The 21,207-nt window shown below is 41.4% G+C and overlaps 1 long non-coding RNA gene across 1 annotated transcript; it reads right to left on the bottom strand.

Moving 5' to 3' along the window:
- Positions 1 to 14,253: 14,253 nt before the first annotated feature.
- LOC149122804 (uncharacterized) lies at positions 14,254 to 20,364 on the bottom strand. Its single transcript, XR_016219398.1, has 4 exons — positions 19,806 to 20,364; positions 19,193 to 19,295; positions 17,846 to 18,076; positions 14,254 to 14,554 (listed from the first exon to the last, which is right to left on the bottom strand). It is a non-coding gene; the product is annotated as an uncharacterized LOC149122804 (long non-coding RNA).
- Positions 20,365 to 21,207: the final 843 nt, after the last annotated feature.

Raw genomic sequence — 21,207 nt, forward strand, 5'->3', positions numbered from 1 at the left:
CTACATAAATTTATCTTTTAATTCCATTTTCCATGAGATGTGTGAAGTACCTTCCTATTTTGTTTTTAATTCTTCTAGACCAGTGATGCAAGACACAAGTAGAAGGCAACAAGCAAAGAGAATAAACTCTTTCAAATGGAAAAACATGGCAAAGTTGTAGCATATTTTAAAATCTAAATTGCTCCAAAGAAGACTTTAGTTGTGTACATTTTTGTGTTAATTTTATATGAATGCAGCTTTTGAGAGCCAAAGGGATTTCAAAATGTTAATGGAAAATGGAATTAAAACATGTTTATTTTGGTGCAAAATTTTTTGAAATCCACAGATATATGGGTTTTTAAAAGTTCATGAAAAAATGCATATGATAAAAGAACTGTGTGTGGATTTCCAAAGATTTTTTGCATCAAAAATAAAGTTAAAATCTAATTCCATTTTCCTAAAAACATGACTTTTTGGAACACCCTTGTATTTCAAGTTCTTGGGTGAATCTTTTAGGGTAAGGAGTTATGAAGTTTCATGTTGTGTCTAAAATCATTTTCTTAAAGTTATGAGAAGTTTGAATTCATAGGAAGGAATGAGCCTAGTCTCAGAGGTCCTGTGGGATGTCGAATCCAAAGAAGGCAGATGGCAGTCAGGGAGTTTTCTTTGAATTAATAGGAAGGGTACATGTGGACAGCTGAAGTCACTGCCTATCCCAGATGTGCACTGGTTACCAGATGAAAAGATCAAGCAAAATAGTTGGTTCTGCTTACTTGGTGAATATTTCTGTTCCATCTACATAAAAACCCACAGGCACAGACATCATCAGCATCATTCTACAGGTGCTCCGAGCTGCATTAAAGTGTCAAAGCCCATATTCCTGATATCGGATTATGGGGTGCCATACAATATCACTATGTGCTTATTAATAAATTCCCAACATTAATAAGCCTGTGTGGGGCCAGTGCTGTGGCACAGTGGGTTAATGCCCTGGCCTGGGGTGCTGGCATCCCATGTGGGCGCCGGTTCAAGACCTGGCTACTTCACTTCCGATCTGGCTCTTTGCTATGGTCTGGGAAAGCAGTAGAGGGTCCTTGGGCCCCTGCACCTGCGTGAGAGACTCAGAGGAGGCTCCTGTCTTCAGATTGGCGCAGCTCCAGCTGTTGCGGCCAATTGGAGAGTGAACCATCAGATGGAGGACCTCTCTCTCTCTGCCTCTCCTTCCCTCTGTGTAACTCTGCCTTTCAAATAAATAAATACATCTTTAAAAAAATAAGCCTGTGTGGGTTTTGCCTAATATTCAGAGAAGAATTCTGACTACCAGCATAAATGAATGAGGCAGCATGATATGTTTTTAGACTTTTATTCAGTGGGAGAAATACATAGGAGAGTGAGGGCCCTATCTAAAAGAGAGAAATCTGGGTCCATACTGAGTATCAGGAGCCTGCCGCATGGCGGAGCATGTAGGCATTGGGCAGGTGGCTCAAATGCCATATGCCCTGGAGGCACAGGGGCAGCACAGGCTGCAATGGTAAAAGGCCAACAAGAATGGAAAAGGGCAAATGGGCTGGCACGCCATGTCCCAGGCTTTTAATTCACTTCCAAAGGGGAGTGGTTAATTTACCTGATTAGCCAGTGGGCACACAGGTGTAGCGAGGTAGGGGCATGCACCAGTTCACAAACCTGATCAATGTTATCCTGTATGCCTACCTACATCATCCCCAACTCAGGTTGTTCCAGGCCTCATCATTTGCCTATACCTGGAAAAGCCCAGCTGTCCCAGTCCTTGTCATGCTCTGTGGTAAAGCTGTTGGTCCTGGCCCCCTCAGGAGTACTCACTCTGGGGCTGGGTCTCTTGGTGGGGCTTTCCCACTTCTGTAACTTCCTTGCTCAGCAGTACTGCGGGAGCCTCTTCAAGCACAAAGCCTGGTAGACATGGGTTGCACTAACATTTTTTGCTTCCAGGCTCTGCTCCTAATAGGACCCCTTTGTGATGCTTCTGACTCCCAGAAAAGCTGGGGAACCCAGGAGCCAAAAGATCAGGTTCTTTGAGTTGAGCCTCTGTTGCTTTGTCAGCTGGCTTTTCTTGCCAGAAATCCAGTAGGCAGTCACTGCTGTACAGGACAAAGCAGGACATCATTGGAACCTTAAATCACCCTGTTCCTCTCAGGCCCTGTAAGAGGTGTAGGTTGGGAGCTGAAAGGTGGAGTAATGGTTACCCCAGGTGCTTGAAAGGGAGGTGGTGGAGAGAGGACTGAAAATAAAGATGCTGCCTTGTACTGTGTACAAGTACAACTGCATTTGTACCTTGTACACTTCCATCTTCATTTGCTCCTTGGGTAGTAGACACAGAAAAACACCACTTTCATGCATACACACAACTACTGAACTTAGAAACTGTGAGTACAATGCACCCTTTTAGTAATATCAATCTGTTTGCTTACTTATCTGTCACAGCCAATAAACCCCAGCAACAGGGAAGCTGCCAATGTACACTGTAGGAGGCAATAGGTGATTACTCAAGTACTTGACACCCACCTGAAAGACCTGGATTGAGTTCTGGGCTTTTAGCTTTAACCTGGTCCCAGCCCTGGCTGTTCCAGGCATTTGGGGAGTGAACCAGGGGGTGAGATTGTTATGCCCAGTCCGATTATCCCCAAAGACCACCAAGGAGCCAACACCACTGTAAGACACACCAGAGTTTTATTGCAAGCTCAGGCCTGGACTCCCAACCATCACCGATGCAGCGGATCAGAATTGAGAGCCTGGACTCTTCAGTTAATATGGTTTTTATAGGGTTTTCAGAGACATTGTACACCATTACATTATACATTATAGCACCATTCAGCAAATTATCTCATTCTGCGGGAAATTCAAAGAGCATCTCTTAAAATTGATTAATGTATCTAGCAGTGGTATTGGACCTAGTAAAAGTGGTTGGATGGCTTTGAGGTTGATGCTTTTTAAATGATTGGCTAAAGTATAGGGTCCAAGCTGCTAGGGTGCATGTGCCAAACTGCAGGGTTTCAGGATGTTATCAATCACCTTAACTGCCTGAAAAGACACCTGGATTTTTAGGTATTGCCCTGCTATCTGCTGATTGGCTGTTGCTAGGGGGGGTTTATCACAAGGGGATTTTATTTTTCTTCTTTCAGGAGCTTTTGGCTTAGGGTTCAGGGCCCAACAGGCCCAAGTTACACGATGGAGGCCTAGTCTAAAAGCTGCACCTTGGTCCAGTCCCAATTTTTCTCAAGATCTCTCTCTCTCTCTCTCTCTCTCCCTCTCTCTCTCACTGTCTTCCAAAAAAAAAAAAACCCAAATTAAAAGGGATTCTGATATTCCACAACTTTGCCATTAATTGGTGTTTCATTTAAAAGCAAATTACTGGGGTTGGTGTTGTGGCTCTCTGCCATGCTGGCATCCAATGTGGGTGGCTGGTTGACTTCTGATCCAGCTCCCTGCTAAAATAATTGGGAGACAGCTGAAGAGGGCCCAAGTGCTTGGGCTCCTGGCTCCCACATGGGAGACCCAGATGGGGTTCTTCAACTCTGGCTTCAGCCTGAGTCAGCCTCTTCTGCTGTGGCCAATCTCTCACTATAACTCTGCCTTTCTTTTTTTAAGATTCTTATTTATTTCACTTGAAAGTCAGAGTTACACACAGAGAGAAGGAGAGGCAGAGAGAGAGGTCTTCTACCCACAGGTTCACTCCCCAATTGGTCGCAACAGCCAGAGCTGCAGAGATCTGAAGCCAGGAGCCAGGAGTTTCTTTCAGTTCTCCAACACAGATGCAGGGCCCCAAGGGCTTTGGCCATCTTCTACTACTTTCCCAGGCCATAGCAGAGAGCTGGATAGGAAATGGAGCAGCCAGGACTCGAACCAGCTGTCATATGGGATGTTGGCACTGCAAGTGGTGGCTTTATCTGCTAGGCCACAGTGCTGGCCCCTCTGCCTTTCAAATAAACAAATCTTAAAAAATTGAATTGTCAATCTAATATTTCTGGAATGGCACATCTGTGTGGCACAGTTTGTGTTTCCCTTAGTGGTATTCATTTGTTCTCTACTTGATACAATATCCATTCATGTCTCTGTCTATTTGCTTGAGGGCTTCTTTGTCATTTTCTTAACTGTTTGGAGGAATTCTTTGTTGGGTACATGCACTGAAAACATGATCTCTCAGTTGCAGGTTTCTATTTTCACTCTCCTTCTCTGGGATCTTTGATTAAATAGTTCTCAATGTAGTGAAAGTTACATGGGCAAGGTGGGAGCTCATGAGTGGACAAAGGAGCTGAGAAGTTGCCAGCTGCTTCCTTGCTGTAGGCATACACAGCTAAAATACCACCCCTTCCATGCTGACTCAGCACCTCCACTTTCCCATGATGTAACTGAGCCTCACTCCTCCAGCAGACAGAAGACATTTAGAAGATCACCACGTGCAGACATGGGGAAACCTTTCCAAAGGTCACCATGTACACCCCATGCCATCCAAACTCCCCCTGATTTGTACATTCATTAAGGGGAGACTGAATTTGGGTGAGAACAGTTCTCCCCAGAGAGGTTGCTCACAATCACCTTTGAGGATGTGCTGTCTCTTTAAATAAGTCCTCCTCTCACTCTTGAACTTTATCTGTATCTCTGAATTCATCTCTACTGAGATAAGTGCTTGGAAAAAAATTCAGCTTTTTTTCTCAGGCCAGCGAAAAGCAGTCAGAGATGAAGATGACTGAAGTACTTAGGCTCCTACATCAATATGCAAGACCTGGATGGAGTTTCTGGCTCTTGCATTTGGCCTGGCCCAATCCTGGTGATTGAGCCATTGTGACCATCTGGGAAGTGAACCAACAGATGGAAGATCTCTCTCTCTCTCTCTCTCTCTCTCTCTGTGTGTGTGTGTGTGTGTGTGTGAGTGTGTGTGTGTAACTCTCACTTTCAAATGAGTCTTTTGGTTTTTTTTAAAGAAGATATTAGTTCAACAAGTACTCTCCTTCAATACAGAAATATATGCCCCTGGAAGTCAGGGAGATTTTTGTAAGCTATAATTCCTTAGGTGGAACAAAGTTTTTTTAAAGATTTATTTATTTATTTGAAGGGCAGAGTTACAGAGATGCAGAGACAGAGAGAGAATCTTCTATCCACTGGTTCACTCTCCAAATGGCCACAATGGCTGGAGCTGAGCCGATCTGAAGCCAGGAGCCAGGAACTCCTTCCTCATCTCCCCTGGTGGGTGCAGGGGCCCAAGCATTTGGCACATCTTCCACCACTTTCCCAGGCACATTAGCAGGGAGCTGGGTTGGAAGTGGAGCAGCTTGGACTCAAACCCATATGGACATCACAAACCAGACACTACAAAGTGTATTCTCTTAAACCATCTTTCAACAGGGATAGGAGAAATCAAATTGTATCCTACTGTGACACCAAAAGTGATGCCTGTTCACAGTACTACCTTTCCCTTTCCCTCTCCCTTTAAAGTGGACAGGAAGACAGGAAAAATAGATTTTTTTCCTTTAGTCTAAAAGTTATATGACTTCCAAGAATGCTTGGGTTGCTATTGTTTTGAAGTTTGGCTGCCTAAACACTTCCTTTGCTCCTCAAAGACTCACTTAGGTTTTCCTCAAAGCTCACAAGTTCTCAGGTGTGAAGAAGTCAGCAAGTTAATATTTGGCATCAGTCAGTCTCTCAGCTTCTGGAAAGATCTTGGAAACTAAGAATCATCTCCCACAATTCTCCCAGTACCTATGTCTGATGCAGAGTTGTGCTACAGGCTGGGGAGGAAGGGGAGGCAAGAGCAGAGGCAGGTGATTTCTAGAATGTCCTCTGGGCTCCTTGTGCTCCATGGCCTTCCCCCTCCTGGCTACCTGTCTGTGGCATCCTCCTGTCCCCCTCTGCTGGGGATCCCTCTCACCTCCTCCTGACTTTCTCTTTCCTTTCTGTGACACTCAGCATCTCAGTGCTCTTCTGCTTTGACTGAGAGTCCAAGGTCTAAGCAGGAGACAGAAACCACACCTGTGATTTTAACAGAGAACTTAATGAAAGAATTGCTGGAGTAGAGGTTTGGTGCAGCAGTTTAAGCCATTGCTCAAGACACCTGCATTTTACTCCAGAATGCCTGGGTTCCAGTCCCAGCACCACTTCTGATTCCAGCTCCCTGCTAATTGCACTCCAGAAGGCAGCAGGTGATGGCTCAAGTACCTGGGTTCCTGATACCCACTCTGGAGACCTGGATTGAGTTCTGGCTCCTGGCTTTGACCTGGCTCATCATTTGGGGAGGGGACAAGTGGATTGGGCAATCAGTCTGTCTCTGTCTTGCCTTCAAATATTAATTCACTGATTAAAAAATGTAAGCCTTTCCAACAAGAGCAAAGTTATTAGCTAGTAAGCAGGAGTGGCATAGCATACAGGAAGATGTCCCAGAGTAGGGGCCAGTGCAGTGATATAGCTGGTAAAGCTGTTGTCTGCAGTGTGGGCATGCCGTATGGGCTCCAGTTTGAGTCCTGGATGCCCTATGTCCAATCCAGCTCTCTTTTAAGACCCAGGAAAACAGTGGCAGATGGCCCAAGTCCTTGGAATCATGCACTCATCTTGGAGACCTGGAAGAAGTGCCAGGCTCTTGGTTTCAGATCAGCTCAGGTCTGGCCATTGTAGCCATTTGGGGAATGAACCAGTGGGTGGGAGACTTCTCTCTGTGTCTCTTCCTCTGCCTCTCTTTAACTCTGCTTTCAGATACATAAATAAACCTTTTTTAAAAAAAAGATACCCCAGAGTAGCCAATGCAGGGAACAGCCTTGCTGGAAAGCAAGCTAGAAGGAACCAGTGTCTTCTTCCTCTTCCAGCCCTGCGGTTTCCCCACCTCCACCTCTTCTGTGTGGAGCCTCACACCGAGCAGATGGCCAAGGAGCTGGTGATGCTTGCAAGGGTGGCCCCAGCTTTACAGAGCAGAGTACAGAAGGCATGGATCAATGAGGTGGCAGCTGGGTAACTGGGCCCCTCTCACCACCAGCAGGTGCTCCTGCGACTGGGTCATGCGACCAGCCAGCAGCTATGGTGCTAAATCTCAGCCCCACAAAATTCCTCATGCCACCACCAGAGAGAAAGAAACTTCCACAATCTGAGTTGCGATTGAAAATACAAAGTCTCTTCTGTCCTGCCCACCATTCTGCCATGACTACCAGATCTGGCTTCCCTCAAGATGGTTTTCTCCTCCTAGTGTTAGAATGCCTGACTGTATCCTAGAAATGATTTCCCCCACCCTTTCTGCTCTGCCCCTACCTCCATAACAGACTTCCTGATGGGAGGGCCTTCTACCCTCTACCTGTTGTTCCTTCCTCTCCACAAGCCTTGCATCTTGTCTTTGTATTTTGTAATTCACATGTGCTTGGGTCAAGGGCATGTTTCAAATTGGATCGACAATAGGAGTCTTCACCTTAGAAAAGCATACGCAGATGCTGCTTTTGTACACAGTCCCTGTGATTCCTTGACACCCTCCACATCCTGGCTGTGGACCCTCCAGGGGCCAGCTATCTGGAGGGCATGGTCACTCTTGATCCAGACATCAAGATCCAAAAGTTCCCTGTCTTAATACAGCTGGCCCTGGATCACCAGCTACTGTGGAGGTTGGCTCATTCTTTGACAATGCTTTGTGTTCCTTAGATTGTTTCTTTATTATGCCAGAAATTGGTGGCTTTCACTTATTTAAGAATTGTTTCTTTGAGAGGCACAGAGAAAGACAGGAAACACACACAGATAGACTTGAGAGATCTCCCTTGCACTGCTTACTCTCCAAATGCCCACAATTGCTGGGGCTGGGCAGGGGCCAGAGCCAGAAACTGGCAATGCAATCTAGGTCAGCCATGTGGCTGACATGCACCCAACCACTTGAGTGACTACTGCATCTTACCAGGGTACACATTAGCAAGAAGCTAGGATAGGTGGCAGAGTCAGGACTTGAACCCAGGTCCACTAATATTGGGGATAGATATTTTAACCTGTTAGGAAGAACACCCAGCCTGGGTGGCTTTCACTGACCTATACATTCACGCATTGACATTTCAGTTCTCCAACTCTCATAAACACCGTGCGGAGGAATTATGTCTCTCCCTCTTTTCCTTTCTATGCATCACAGAGTATTTGCACTTAAAACTTTATTTATGTATGTATTTATTTATTTGAAGAGCAGAGTTACAGAGGGAGTGAGAGAGAGACTGAGAAAAAAGAGAGGGGAACTTAGAGGGAAAAGAGAGAGAGAGATATCTTCCATCTACTGGTTCACTCCTTAAATGGCCTCAGTGGCCCAAGATGGACTGATCTGAAGCCAGGAGCTTCTTCCTGGTCTCCCACATGGATGAAGGGGCCCATGAATTTGGGCCATCTTCAGCTGCTTTCCCAGGTGCATTAGCAGAGAGCTGGATCAGAAGTGGGGCAGCTGGAAATCAAATTGGCATCCATATGGGATGCTGGCACTGCAGGCAGTGGTTTTACCTGCTAAGCCACAGTACCACCCCCCTAGTATCTGCCTTCCTAATACAATGCAAAAAATGGATTGGGAGAGAGTATGGAGGCAGCTAACTGCTCTAGCCTAGGGAGAAGATAGTTTAAAACATGTGGAGATAGTGTGGTCTCAGGGAAGATTTAGAGGGGGGAAATGGCAGAGGAAACTCTACCACAATTAGAGGGACATGGTAGACATATCTGGAGGGTGTGGTCACCCATGACTCAGGACTCCAAGAGCCGAGAGCCTACACACCAGAGCTGGAAAATGAGATGAGATGGGACTGCTGTAGCCTTGGCCACTGGTGAAAAAGCAAGGAGAGCTTAGAGGGAATGAGGCTTGAAGCCCCATGGGAGAAAGTGTAGCAGCCAAACTAGAGGAGAGAAAAATAATAAAAAATAACGGTATGGACACAGTTCTCTCTCTCCAATCACCTTACAAAGGCATACAAACCAATAGAGCAGGTGCCATTTTGGAAATACATACCAGCTGCGCCAGCTAGTGTCTGCTCCTGGCAATCAGCCAAGTGGAGACTCCTGACTCTAGTAGGGAGAAATAACAGGCAGCTAGGAGCCTGTGACTGTGTGAAGCTTCTGAACTGGGACTGTGAAAAAAACAGGGTGTGTGGGAGGACTCACAGTGTGGGTGGTACTTTGAGCAGTCTCAGTGGGAGATGCCACAAGCTCTGGTGGTCCTGGATACCTGGTGAGACAAAGTGCTGGGGAATTGGAACTTATACTGCGAACTGCATGGATGCTTTGTGTGGTCCTTGGGACAGAGCAGACAAATATTATACCAACTAGGGCTAGTGCTCAGGCACTGGTCTCTATGGAGAAGAGCTCAGCTGAGCAGAATATACATCCCTTCTAATTAAAAGGAGATAAAAGATTTATGACACCAAACCTGGGTGTGTCACCTTAGGCATACCTTAACCTTGGAGAACTGAACAGAGCTCTCTGGTCACACACTCTACAAGCCTCTAGAGATTCACTAAAAGCAGACAGTCCACTTATCTACAGAGTTATAGTAAAACAATAAAAGCTGCCACATCGGATAAAATAAAAGAAGAAGAAATCAATGAATATTCCCACAAATTCTGAACAACAAATGCAACAATCCAAGAAACAAGAATAAGAAAGACAGCAATACATTCACAAAGAACAGAACAATTCAATCCTACATATGAAGATAATGAGATAGAAGAAATACAAGAAATGGAACTCAAAAAATTGATCATAAGATTACATAGAAATAATAAAAATCAAACAAACTACTAAAATCCATACAGGACATGGAAGAAAATCTCTCGCATGAAATTGAAATCTTAACATGGAAAAAAAATTAACAATTCAATAGAACATGAAAGGGAGAGAACCATCCAACTTGGGAAGCAGGATACACAGCAGACTCATAGAATGGCAGATGTCCTAAACAGTCCTCTGGCCTCAGAATTAGCCCTTAAGGCATTTGGATCTGGAAGAAGAGCACATGAGCGTATTTAACGCATGGAAAGCCAAGACACTCTGGCAAAAAAAAAAAAAAAAACAAAAAACAAAAAACAAAAAAAAAAAACCACAAAACCCTAAATGAAAGAAGGAGGTAACTTTCTCTGAAGGGAGGAGAGAACTTCCACTTTGACTACAACCTTGTCTTTGACTACAACCTTGTCTAAATAAGATTGGAGTCGGTGAACTCAAAAGGCTTGCATAGCCTTGGCAACTCATGATAAGAGCCTAGGGTGATTACTGATGCCATAAACAAGAGTGTGGATTGTTAAGTCAACAACAGGCGTCACTGTGCACTTACTCCTCATGTAGGATCTCTGTCCTTAATGTGCTGTACATCGTGATTTAATGTTATAACTAGTACTCAAACAGTATTTTACACTCTGTGTTTCTGTGTGGGTGCAAAATGTTGAAATCTTAATATATGCTAAATTAATCTTCTGTATATAAAGATAATTGAAAGTGAATCTTGATGTGAATGGAAGGGGAGAGGGAGTGGGATAGGGGAGGGTTGTGGGTGGGAGGGAAGTTATGGGGGGGGGAAGCCATTGTAATCCATGAGCTGTACTTTGGAAATTTATATTCATTAAATAAAAGTATATATATATATATATATATATATATATATATATAAGATCTTCTGGGGAAAGGAAAAAATAGAACATGAAATTGAGATATTGAAGAGAAATGAAAATTAAATGAAAAATTAAATAGAACAAATACAAATGCAATTGAAAGCCTTAAAAACAGAATCAGTGAGGCAGAAGAGAGAATATCGGACTTAGAAGATAGAACACAGCAAAGTATGCAGTCAAACCAAAGACAAGAAGAGGAAGTTAGAAATCTAAAGCATATTGTTGGGAATCTACAGGATACTATTAAAAATCCCAACATTCAGGTTCTAGGAGATCCTGAAGGCATGGTGAGAGAAAAGGATTAAAGACCTTTTTAATGAGATACTAGCAGAAAACTTCCCCAGTTTGGAGAATTAGACCTCAGAACAGGAAGCACACAGAACTCCCAGAGAAGCACACAGACTTGACCAAAGATCCTCACCATGACACATTGTAATCAAACTCACCACAGTAAAACATAAAGAGAAGATTCTAAAATGTGCAAGACAGAAATGCCAGATTACTTTCAGAGGATCTCCAATTAGATTCACAGCAGTCTTTTCATCAGAAACCCTGCAGGCTGAGAGAGAATGGTGTGATATAGCCCAAGTACTAAGAGAAAAAAACTGCCATCCAAGAATATTATATCCTGCAGAGCTCTCATATGCGTAGTTTTAGCTTTTACATTTTGGTCTGTAATCTACTTCAAATAAGTTATAACAAATAAATTATTAAATTATAATGTGCAGTTTAGAACATTGTTTCTTTCAAATTTTATTTTTATTTATTTTTAAGACAGGATAGAAGCAAGTGAGGTAGAGAAATGTTCCACCAGAAACGTACGACATATTTGATTTGGGCCAGGTTGAAACCAAGGGCCTAGAACTCCATCCAGGTATCCCAAAAGAGTGGCAGGGACTCAAGTACTTGGGCAGGGAAACAAAATTGGGTAAAACCAAGGAAATACACAGTGTGGGTTTTAGTTGATAATATATACATTTGCTTCATTAAGTATGGCAAACATGCTGCACTAAGTTCAGATGTTAATATTAGAGAAAACTGTAGGAGGATATGAGAACTTTGTACCATATTTGTGATTTTTATATGAACCCAGTCTAAAATGAAAACTTTATTTAAAGGAAGAAATCTAAGGACTATAATTTTCTTAAACATGTAAAAATTTCTTCTATTATGTGTAAGTCATTAGACACATAATATATGAAAATATTTTCCTTAAAAAACTTATAATTCCTTAAATACACTGATTCATAGTTTTTCAATGATAGAATAACATTTTAATATGGTTTAAAATATTTTGTTCATTTTCTTTCTCTTTAGTTTGTGTTTTTTTTGTTTTTTTTTTTTTTTTTCTGGTATCAAATCCAGGACCAAATATGTCATCTCTCCGCTCTTTGAAGATTAGGGACAACCTCATATCCCAAGCACACATTTCTAAAATTAAAATCCAATAGCTCAGATAAATTTAAATTCATAATCAATACACATTACTCCATCTTTCCCATATGATTTTATATGACCTGTCTGTAAAGTAAGCAGTTAAAGAGATTCTAGTTCTTCGTGTTAAGTCTTCTGTTAATTGGGAGCATGGTCTTGGAGGTCTCAGGTTTTTGACACTCTTCCCGATTATATAAACAAAGATAATAGAATTGAAAATTAAATATGGTTATCATTCTAATAAATTTAAGAAGAAGATATTTGGTGAGGAACATTCAGGTAATAAACACACAGGCAGTATCAATGTTAAGAATACTTCTTTTTAAACAATTAGTTGAGTGCAGGAGCTAGGGAAACGGATAATGAACCAATAACAATGATGATAATGTTTTCTCTTTGGAAAATAAAAGTCATGCAATAACATCAAAAATTTAGTTTTCTGAGTATCTCGGCATCTGGATTTGAATTTTAATTATGCATAAATGCAAGACTACAAATGAATACAGGCTTATTCCACATATCATCAGATTTGGTGCTGAAAATAAAAATAAATGATTTGTAATAACTGCTCAGAATAAATTATAATGCTCCAAATCTTTATTTTAAATCCTCCTTGAAACTGCAAAATGAGAAATCCTCTTCTATGCAACAAAAAAGTAATACTATCAATACCTTTAGGAGTATGCATATTTTTCTTGTTATATTTAGACATTGTTTTATTCTCCTTCACTTTATAAGACTAATAGGTTTCATTTAGGGATTCTTTCTGAGGGAAATCTTATATGAGATTAAGCCAATGTTGCAAATTTAAAACTCGAATTCAACAGTAGACAGACAAAAGTATTTGAATTTATATGGCTAATCCCTTGTATTTTTTAAAATATTTTATTTATTTATTTGAGAGGTAGAGTTACAGACAGTGAAAAGTAGAGTCAGAAAGGTCTTCCATCCACTGGTTCACTCCTCAGTTGGCCGCAATGGCTGGAACTGTGCTGATTCGAAGTCAGGAGCCAGGACTTTCTTCCAGGTCTCCCACTCAGGTACAGGGGCCCAAGGACTTGGGCCATCTTCTACTGCTTTCCCAGACCATAGCAGAGAGATGGATCAGAAAAGGAGCAGCCAGGACTAGAACCAGTGACCATTGGGATGCCAGCAGCACAGGTGGAGGATTAACTCACTGTGTCACAGTGCCAGCTCCTAATTCATTATATTTTAAAAAGTTTTAATTATTTGACAGGCAGAGTGACAAAGTGAAAATAAGAAAGAGATCTTCCCGCTGTTGGTTCATTCCCCATATTGCCACAACCACTGGGACTGGGTTAGGCTGAAGCCAGGAGTCAGGAACTCTACTCAGGTTTCCCACATGGTTGACAAGAACTTAAACACTTGATCCAACAATCCCTGCTTCTCAGCTGAATTAGCAGGGAGATAGACAGGAAGTAGAGTAGCCAGGTTGATCTGTCCATTCCATATGGGACATGGGAGTACCATGCAGCAGCTTAATCGAGTACCATGCAGCAGCTTAATCCACTATGACACATCACCTGCCTCTAATTCATGATATTTTGACAAACTGTATCTGTCTGCATGAATACAGCTCTGTTCCCTAAAATAGTATTATATCATCTTCAAGTGAAATTAAAATATCCTATGAATATATGTGTATGCTATGCTATGGTTACCCCAATGTGGAACACAGATCAGCATACCAATATCACAGTGATGTTACTATAAATCCAAACTCTTGATCTCTGCCTGGGCTGAAGCTCCAGGCACATTAAAGTTGGAGAAGCACAGTCATGTATAGCTACTGTAATTTGGAATAATACTTTTACTTGGTTGTGTGATATAAATTTCAAGCTTGAGTTTATTTTTGAATTGTTACTATTGCTATAATTCTTTTGTTTCATGGCTCTATGGTGATTCAGGAGTATTTCTCCACAATTGTTCTCTGCTTTGCCCCTGTTATGTCATGGCCCCCAAGAAGCCTGTTTCTGAGAAAAGCTAGAAGATAGAGAATTAAATGATTACTTTCCATGTTATTTAAATAAACAGTAAATTATTTGATTTTGTTTTAATTGTTTTATAAAAATTCCTTATCCCACTATTCCAGCAAAACTCCAAAACAATGATTTTGAAGGTAAGTAAATTTTATTCTACTGTATAGAGAATTTGAAACATGGAAAATGTTCTTGAAAAAAGTTTACAAAATCTAAAATATAAAGCAAAAGAATTTGTGAATTAATATTGGGCTCCAATACAAAGAGGCTGCACACGTAGTTAGTTGTGTTCTTTAAAAACCTTTGTTAAGATTTTAAATTGCTGTCAAGGGCAACATATTGTAAGAAGATGAAACTATGATCCATTTACCAAGTGCGACCGTGACAACAAAGATTAATTTAATCTGGGTTTTTACATATGAGTATTCAAATGGAATCTGAAGGAAGAGAAGTAGTTGATTTTGTCCATTTTTTAATGCAGATACTGTTCACCTTCTTCATTTCAGTAGTCACAATGAGCTGGTGGAATAAACAGTTATATCAATAACTTCAAATATGGGTCATGAGTGAAAGTTATTCTAAGATGTTTTAGGTTCTTTAGACATATGCTGGAATGATACATGACCATTGAAGCAGAGGTATGACATTTATCAGGGAAAATAAGTGTTAGCTCAGCAAAAATGGACATTTCTAGCTTCTTGTGTGAATGTCAAGCATAGTTGCAAATCACTTTTCATGTGGGTCCTTGTATCTTGGTCTTGGGCCTCAGCCCAGTATCAAATTAGTGGCTTACCTTTTATTCCCAAAATTAATATTCATGTCAGTCAGTAGCATGGTGGTGAAATTCATAGCAAGCTAGATGTTTCCAGAGCTGCAATAAACTAGCAGCATTCAGGAAATGAGGTTAGACTGGGAAGATGCACGGTGTTGTGCAAGTGTCAGCCATCCCATTAACGTCAGGATCCCTGAGTACCATGACAGGTGGGCTCTGGCAGATCTCATCAGTAACACTAATCTCAGCTTTGAGCCTATTACCAAGATAATGCACCATGGTTGATATTTATTGGTGACACATCCATAGATACTCTGGATAACAAAATGCCCTACCCCTGTCCATCAGTGGTAGTTCTTTTATTTATTCTTTTTTGTCACATACCTATAATCTATCAGAATGCTACGTAAAACCCTTAATCTTCAGGCTCTGTCCAATACAGAAATGAAAAGTCCTCATAGTGTCTTATATTCATTAGTTCATCAGTAGCAATAAATCTTCATTTTGGTTGTTCTGCCCATCATATTTCCTTCTTTTCTCAATTGAAGTCTATGGAGCCAAATTATACACACACCATGAATATTTTTATCACTATGATTATTATTATTGAGAACTTATCATTGCCAAACACACAGTGAGCTCCAAGATCTTTATCCTTGATAGTTCCAGCAACTGAAATGCCATAGCATTATTGGTCGGTGCCATAAATTAAGCAATTATACCTTTTTTAAAACTTTTTTAAAGATGTATTCATTCATTTGAAAGGCAGAGTTACAGAGAGGCAGAGATGAGAGATGGGGGGGGGAAGGTTGGTCTTCCATCCACTGGTTCATTCCCCAAATGGCTGTAATGGCCAGAGCTGGGCCGATTCAAAGCCAGGACCCAGGAGCTTCTTCCAGGTCATACATGCCAGTGTGGGGACCCAAGGACTTGGGCCATCTTCTCCTGCTCTCCCAGGCCATAGCAGAGAGCTGGATAGGAAGTGGAGTAGCTGGGACTCGAACCAGTGCCCATATGGGGTGCAGGGACTGCAGGCAGTGGCTTTACCTGTTAAGGCACAGCACCTGCAGCAACTTTTCCTGCTATGCCACAGCACCAGTCCCCAAGCAATTATGTCATATATTATTATTATATATACATTAATAGTGACTCTTCAACTAAACTGTCAACTTAAAGTTAATGATTCTATGTCAGAAGCTCAGGATAAATATTGGGGGGTTCTTTCAAAATTTATGGTAAAACATATTTTATTGACAAAAGACCAAATAAATGCAAATAAGTACTTATACAGGGACAAAAACCAGCCTAACAATATTTACTGCTGGATCAAAGTTAGAGCCCCAATCATGCGCAAACATACAACTTTATTTCTCTTTAATCTCTTACATACACTTTCATCTGTCAATAGCAACAGATTAATTAATTAAAGGATAACTCAATAATTTTTCACTTAACTCTAAGCTAGCTTTAGATAATTGACCTGAATTTAATTGAAAGTTCAGACTCCATGCCAGGTTATTCTCCCTCCCCCTCCCTTTTTTTAAATTTCTTTCCCTAGCCTCTGCCTATTCCAGGAAGAACTAATCCATGTAACAGTATGAGAGGATTTCTTTATTTAGATGTCCAAGCAATATATGCTAATATACTTTTGAAAGTAGGATTTGCTGAAAATCACCTCTTCACCAACATATATGGGGTATGATAGAGAGAATAATACTTTTCCCTGAATATATTATGTTTTCAAAAACACTATTTAGGTAATGCACGCTTATATCTATCAGGAAGATCATGCTGTTAACCAAAGAGCAGAATCCATAAGCAAAAAGTCAGAAGGGGTCTTAATTGAAATGAAAATTTAATTTCATTTTTTTAAACTTTTATTTAATGAATATAGATTTCCAAAGTACAGCTTATGGACTACATTGGCTCCCCCCCCCCGATGACTTCCTTCCCACCCGCAACCCTCCCCTTTCCCGCTCTCTCTCCCCTGCATTTGAAAATTTAATTTCATTTTAAAAATATTGTTTATGAGGGCCAACACTGTGGCACAGCGGGTTAACACCCTGTGCCTATATGGGCACCAGTTCAAGACCCACCTGCTCCTCTTCTCATCTAGCTCTCTGCTATGGCCTGGGAAAGCAGTAGAAGATGGTCCAAGTCCTTGAGCCACTGCACCCATGTGGGAGACCTGGAAGAAGCTCCTGGCTCCTGGTTTCAGATCAGTGCAGCTTTGACCATTGCAGCCAATTGGGGAGTGAACCAATGGATTGACAACCTCGCTCTCTCTCTCTCTCTGCCTGTCCTCTCTGTGTAACTCTGACTTTCAAATAGATAAATAAATCATTTTTAAAATCTTTATTTACATAACTTGATCAATTGTAGTTTTGTTTGTTAGAAAAGTTGCTCTTAAAACGTGTAAAAAGATGGCCGGTGCCGCGGCTCAATAGGCTAATCCTCTGCCTTGTGGCACCGGCACACCGGGTTCTAGTCCAGGTCGGGGTGCCGGGTTCTTTCCCAGTTGCCTCTCTTCCAGGCCAGCTCTCTGCTGTGGCCAGGAAGTGCAGTGGAGGATGGCCCAGGTGCTTGGGCCCTGCACCCCATGGGAGACCAGGAGAACTCTCTCACTGTCCATTCTGCCTGTCAAAAAAGAAAAAAGAAAAAAAAAAAGAAAAGCCAAACTCTTCAGCTCCCCCAGGCCTAAGCACCAATGTCCTCCAGGGGGCCACTCTCTCCTGTCCTGCCCCACCACGTGCTCTCACTGGAGAGCACTCCCATCACAGTTGATCTCTGCGAAGGAGCTATGAGCATGCATACCTGCCCCAGGACTACTGCCTGCGATTCCTAAATGGGTGAATTATATGGTGTAGGAGTTATAGCTCAACATCAAGAAGAAAGTAATTTAGGAAGGAAACTGATGAGCCTTGATTATTGTTTAGGTGTGAAATAATACTGGCAGGGAAAAACAAGTTGTGTTGTGTTTTGTATTTGATTACTCAGTGGGGCAGATGGGAGTGACATGAAACAGAAAATATACAAACCTTATATAAGGAGGTGACATATAAGGAGATGACAAGCTTAGAACAAATTTGATCAGCTGGAGATGAAGCCATATCACTGAAGCTCAAGAGCAACCCCTAGGCTGGAGAAGATACACTTGGAGCCAGAACCATTACAATGGGTCATTGAAATCATTGAAGCGGGCAAGAAAGGACCAGGCAGGAGTCTGAGGGCTTCTGGTGTGTAGAGTCTTGCATGGGGAGTGGAATCACCTAAAGGGAGACAATTTCTTGAGACAGCACATATAAAAAAGCAAAGTCATGTGTAACATGTGTCAACTAAAGCAAGACTTCCAGGTGGTGGAGTTTCATTAATGCGTTCAGAAAACCCAAGAATCAGGAGGGAAATGGAGGCCTTATAGAGAAAGCAATACATTTTCTTTCTTCAAGTGATGTCCATTTTTCCTAATTGTGTTATTTTAGAATGCTAAGTTTGCCCAAGTAAAACCAAAATAATTTCATGATATCATATATAAAAGAGATCCTTGGTCAAAATTGTCACTCAGTGCTAGCAAATTTCATTTGTCACACTGCTGCTATAAGCTTTTCAAATGAAAGATGGTATCTTTCTAAGGAGTCTATAAAGTTAATATTATTTTAAATCAGTGATTTCCTCTCAAGTCAATTTTCAGAAGGAGGTCAGTTTTTGTAAAATATTCTATTACTGGATATTTGAAAAAGTTTATATTCCTACTTAGTGTTCAGAGTAACTTCATTAATATTTACAACATGCTTCTTAGAATGTGCTTTTTCAAGAAAACTCACTGGGACTACTTGCCTTGGAAATTACCTGTTTTTCAAAAGTAGTATACCAAGAGAATAAGGTACCCTAATACACTGTTCGTGGAATGTAAACTAGTACTATCACTATCAAAGACAGTATAGCGATTCCTCAGACTCTTACAACTGGTTTACCCTAAAAGCTAGCTGTCCCATTCCTGGGAATTTATCCAAAGGAAATGAAATCAGCATAGGAAAGGTTATCTAAATTACCTGTACCCCAATATGTATAGCAGCTCAATTCATAATAGCTAAGATATTGAATCAGCCCAGTTATCCATCAACTGATGACTAGATAAAGAAAATGTGTGTGTATTTGAGTGTATATATATATATATAGATGTATATATATGTGGCACATGCATAAATGTTGCATATATATGTAACTACTACTCAGGCATAAAAATGAATGAAACCCAACTATTGCAGCAAAAAGGCACAATTATACACAATTATGCTTAGTGAAATAATGCAATCCAAAAATGACCAATATATGTATTTTCTCTGATTTGTGTTCACCAATATATACAGTACAAAAATATAATGTACCTGATTGAAATTGACATCTTGAGATTTGATGATTGTTTATAGCCTTTTTCTATACTCTTAGGAACAGTGGTCTTTAATTCTTTAGTGGAGGATTAGCTTGTGGCTATAAAGTAAATTGAAAGTATGTCATTGCAAAAATCAAAAGAAAACAAGAAAGGAAGGAGAAGGGATGCAAAGGAAGGCATGACCATGGGAAGTATCATTATGCACTTAAAACTGTATATACGGACTTCAGAGGCAAGATGGCGGAATAGGAAGGGAGCACACTGATAGTCCAGGGAGAGATAGTTTAATAAAAGTGGAGATACTGCAGGTTCAAGGAAGAGTAGGGGAGGAAACAGCAGAAGAAACTCTTCCGGAACGCGTGACCTGCGTGGAGAGCGTGGGAGCCCACAGTTCGGGACACCAGCGGCAGACTCAACACACCAGCGCTGGAACGCGAGGTGAGCCGAACCTCAATAGCCCGAGACACCGGCAGGCAAGCGGAGAGAGGAGATTAGAGGGAACGACCCCCGGGGGGGGGGGAATTTCACCAGGCTAACTGGAAGAGAGAGAGAGAAACAAAAAAAAAAAGGTGACTGGTACGGACACGGGTTTCTCTCTCTCCGCTCACCTCTCAAGGGTGAGCAAGACAAAGAGCAGGCACCATCTTGGAGATACGTCATAAGCAGAGCGACCTGAGGTCTGCACCATCCCTGAGCCTAGCAGAAAAACCTGACTCTGGGCGGGGCAAATTAACAGGAGATTAGGACCTAGTGAATTTGTGGTGCTACTGAACTGAGACTGTGAAAAAGAGACGGTGGGGGAGAGAACTCACGGAATTCACCTGAGTACTCTCCAGAGACGCTACAATTCTGTAACTTTGGCAACCCAGTGGGAGGCTGAAGGAGAATTTGAGCCCACTCTGAGGGCCGAACAGATTCCCTGTGTGGTCCTTGGGAAAGAGCTTCCGATCTCTGGCTCCTGTGGGTATATCATTTGCCTGCTAACTAACTCCAACTTCGTTCAGCTGTGCAGAATTACTTCCCTTTTGAATCAAAAAAAGAAAGAGAGAGAGAGAGAGATTTACCACGCCTAACCTGGGAGTGTCACCTTTGGCACACCAAACAGAGCTCTCAGGCCACACCCATCTCAAGCCCTAATGCTCCATCAAAAAAAGATAGTCCACTTAATCTAGAGTCATAGTATAACAAGAAGAAGCACCACAGTGAAGAAACCAAATATCTCCAATATGCCAAATAACAAACGCAAAAACCAAGGTAATAAAAACAAGGAAGTCACCATGACGCCCTCAAATGAAAAAGACACCCCAATTCAAGATTATAAAGATGATGACATAGAAGAAATGCAAGAACCAGATCTCAAAAAATTGATAAGAACATTAAGAAGTTCTCAAAAACAAATTCTTGAACTACAGAAATCCTTAATGGACAAGATAGAAAATCTCTCTCGTGAAAATGAAATATTAAGGAGGAATCAAAATGAAACGAAACAATTAGTACAACAGGAAACTGTGATAGTGACTGAAGTGAAGAATTCAATAGATCAAATGAAAAACACAATAGAGAGCCTTACAAACAGAATGGGTGAAGCAGAAGAGAGAATATCGGACTTAGAAGACAGAGAACAGGAAAGGATACAGTCAGATCAAAGAAAAGAAGAGGAAATTAGAAATCTAAAACATATTGTCAGGAATCTTCAGGATACTATTAAAAAACCCAACATTCAGGTTCTAGGAGTTCCTGAAGGCATGGAGAGGGAGAAAGGATTAGAAGGCCTTTTTAGTGAGATATTAGCAGAAAATTTCCCAGGTTTGGAGAAGGACAGAGAAATCCTAGTACAGGAAGCTCACAGAACCCCTAATAAACACGACCAAAAGAGATCCTCACCACGACACGTTGTAATTAAACTCTCCACAGTGAAACATAAAGAAAAGATCCTAAAATGTGCAAGAGAGAAACGTCAGATTACTCTCAGAGGATCTCCAATCAGACTCACAGCTGACTTCTCATCAG

This window comes from Oryctolagus cuniculus, chromosome 13 (genome assembly GCF_051225735.1).
Source record: "Oryctolagus cuniculus isolate XC-2025 breed Fujian yellow rabbit chromosome 13, ASM5122573v1, whole genome shotgun sequence".
Classification (NCBI taxonomy): domain Eukaryota; kingdom Metazoa; phylum Chordata; class Mammalia; order Lagomorpha; family Leporidae; genus Oryctolagus; species Oryctolagus cuniculus.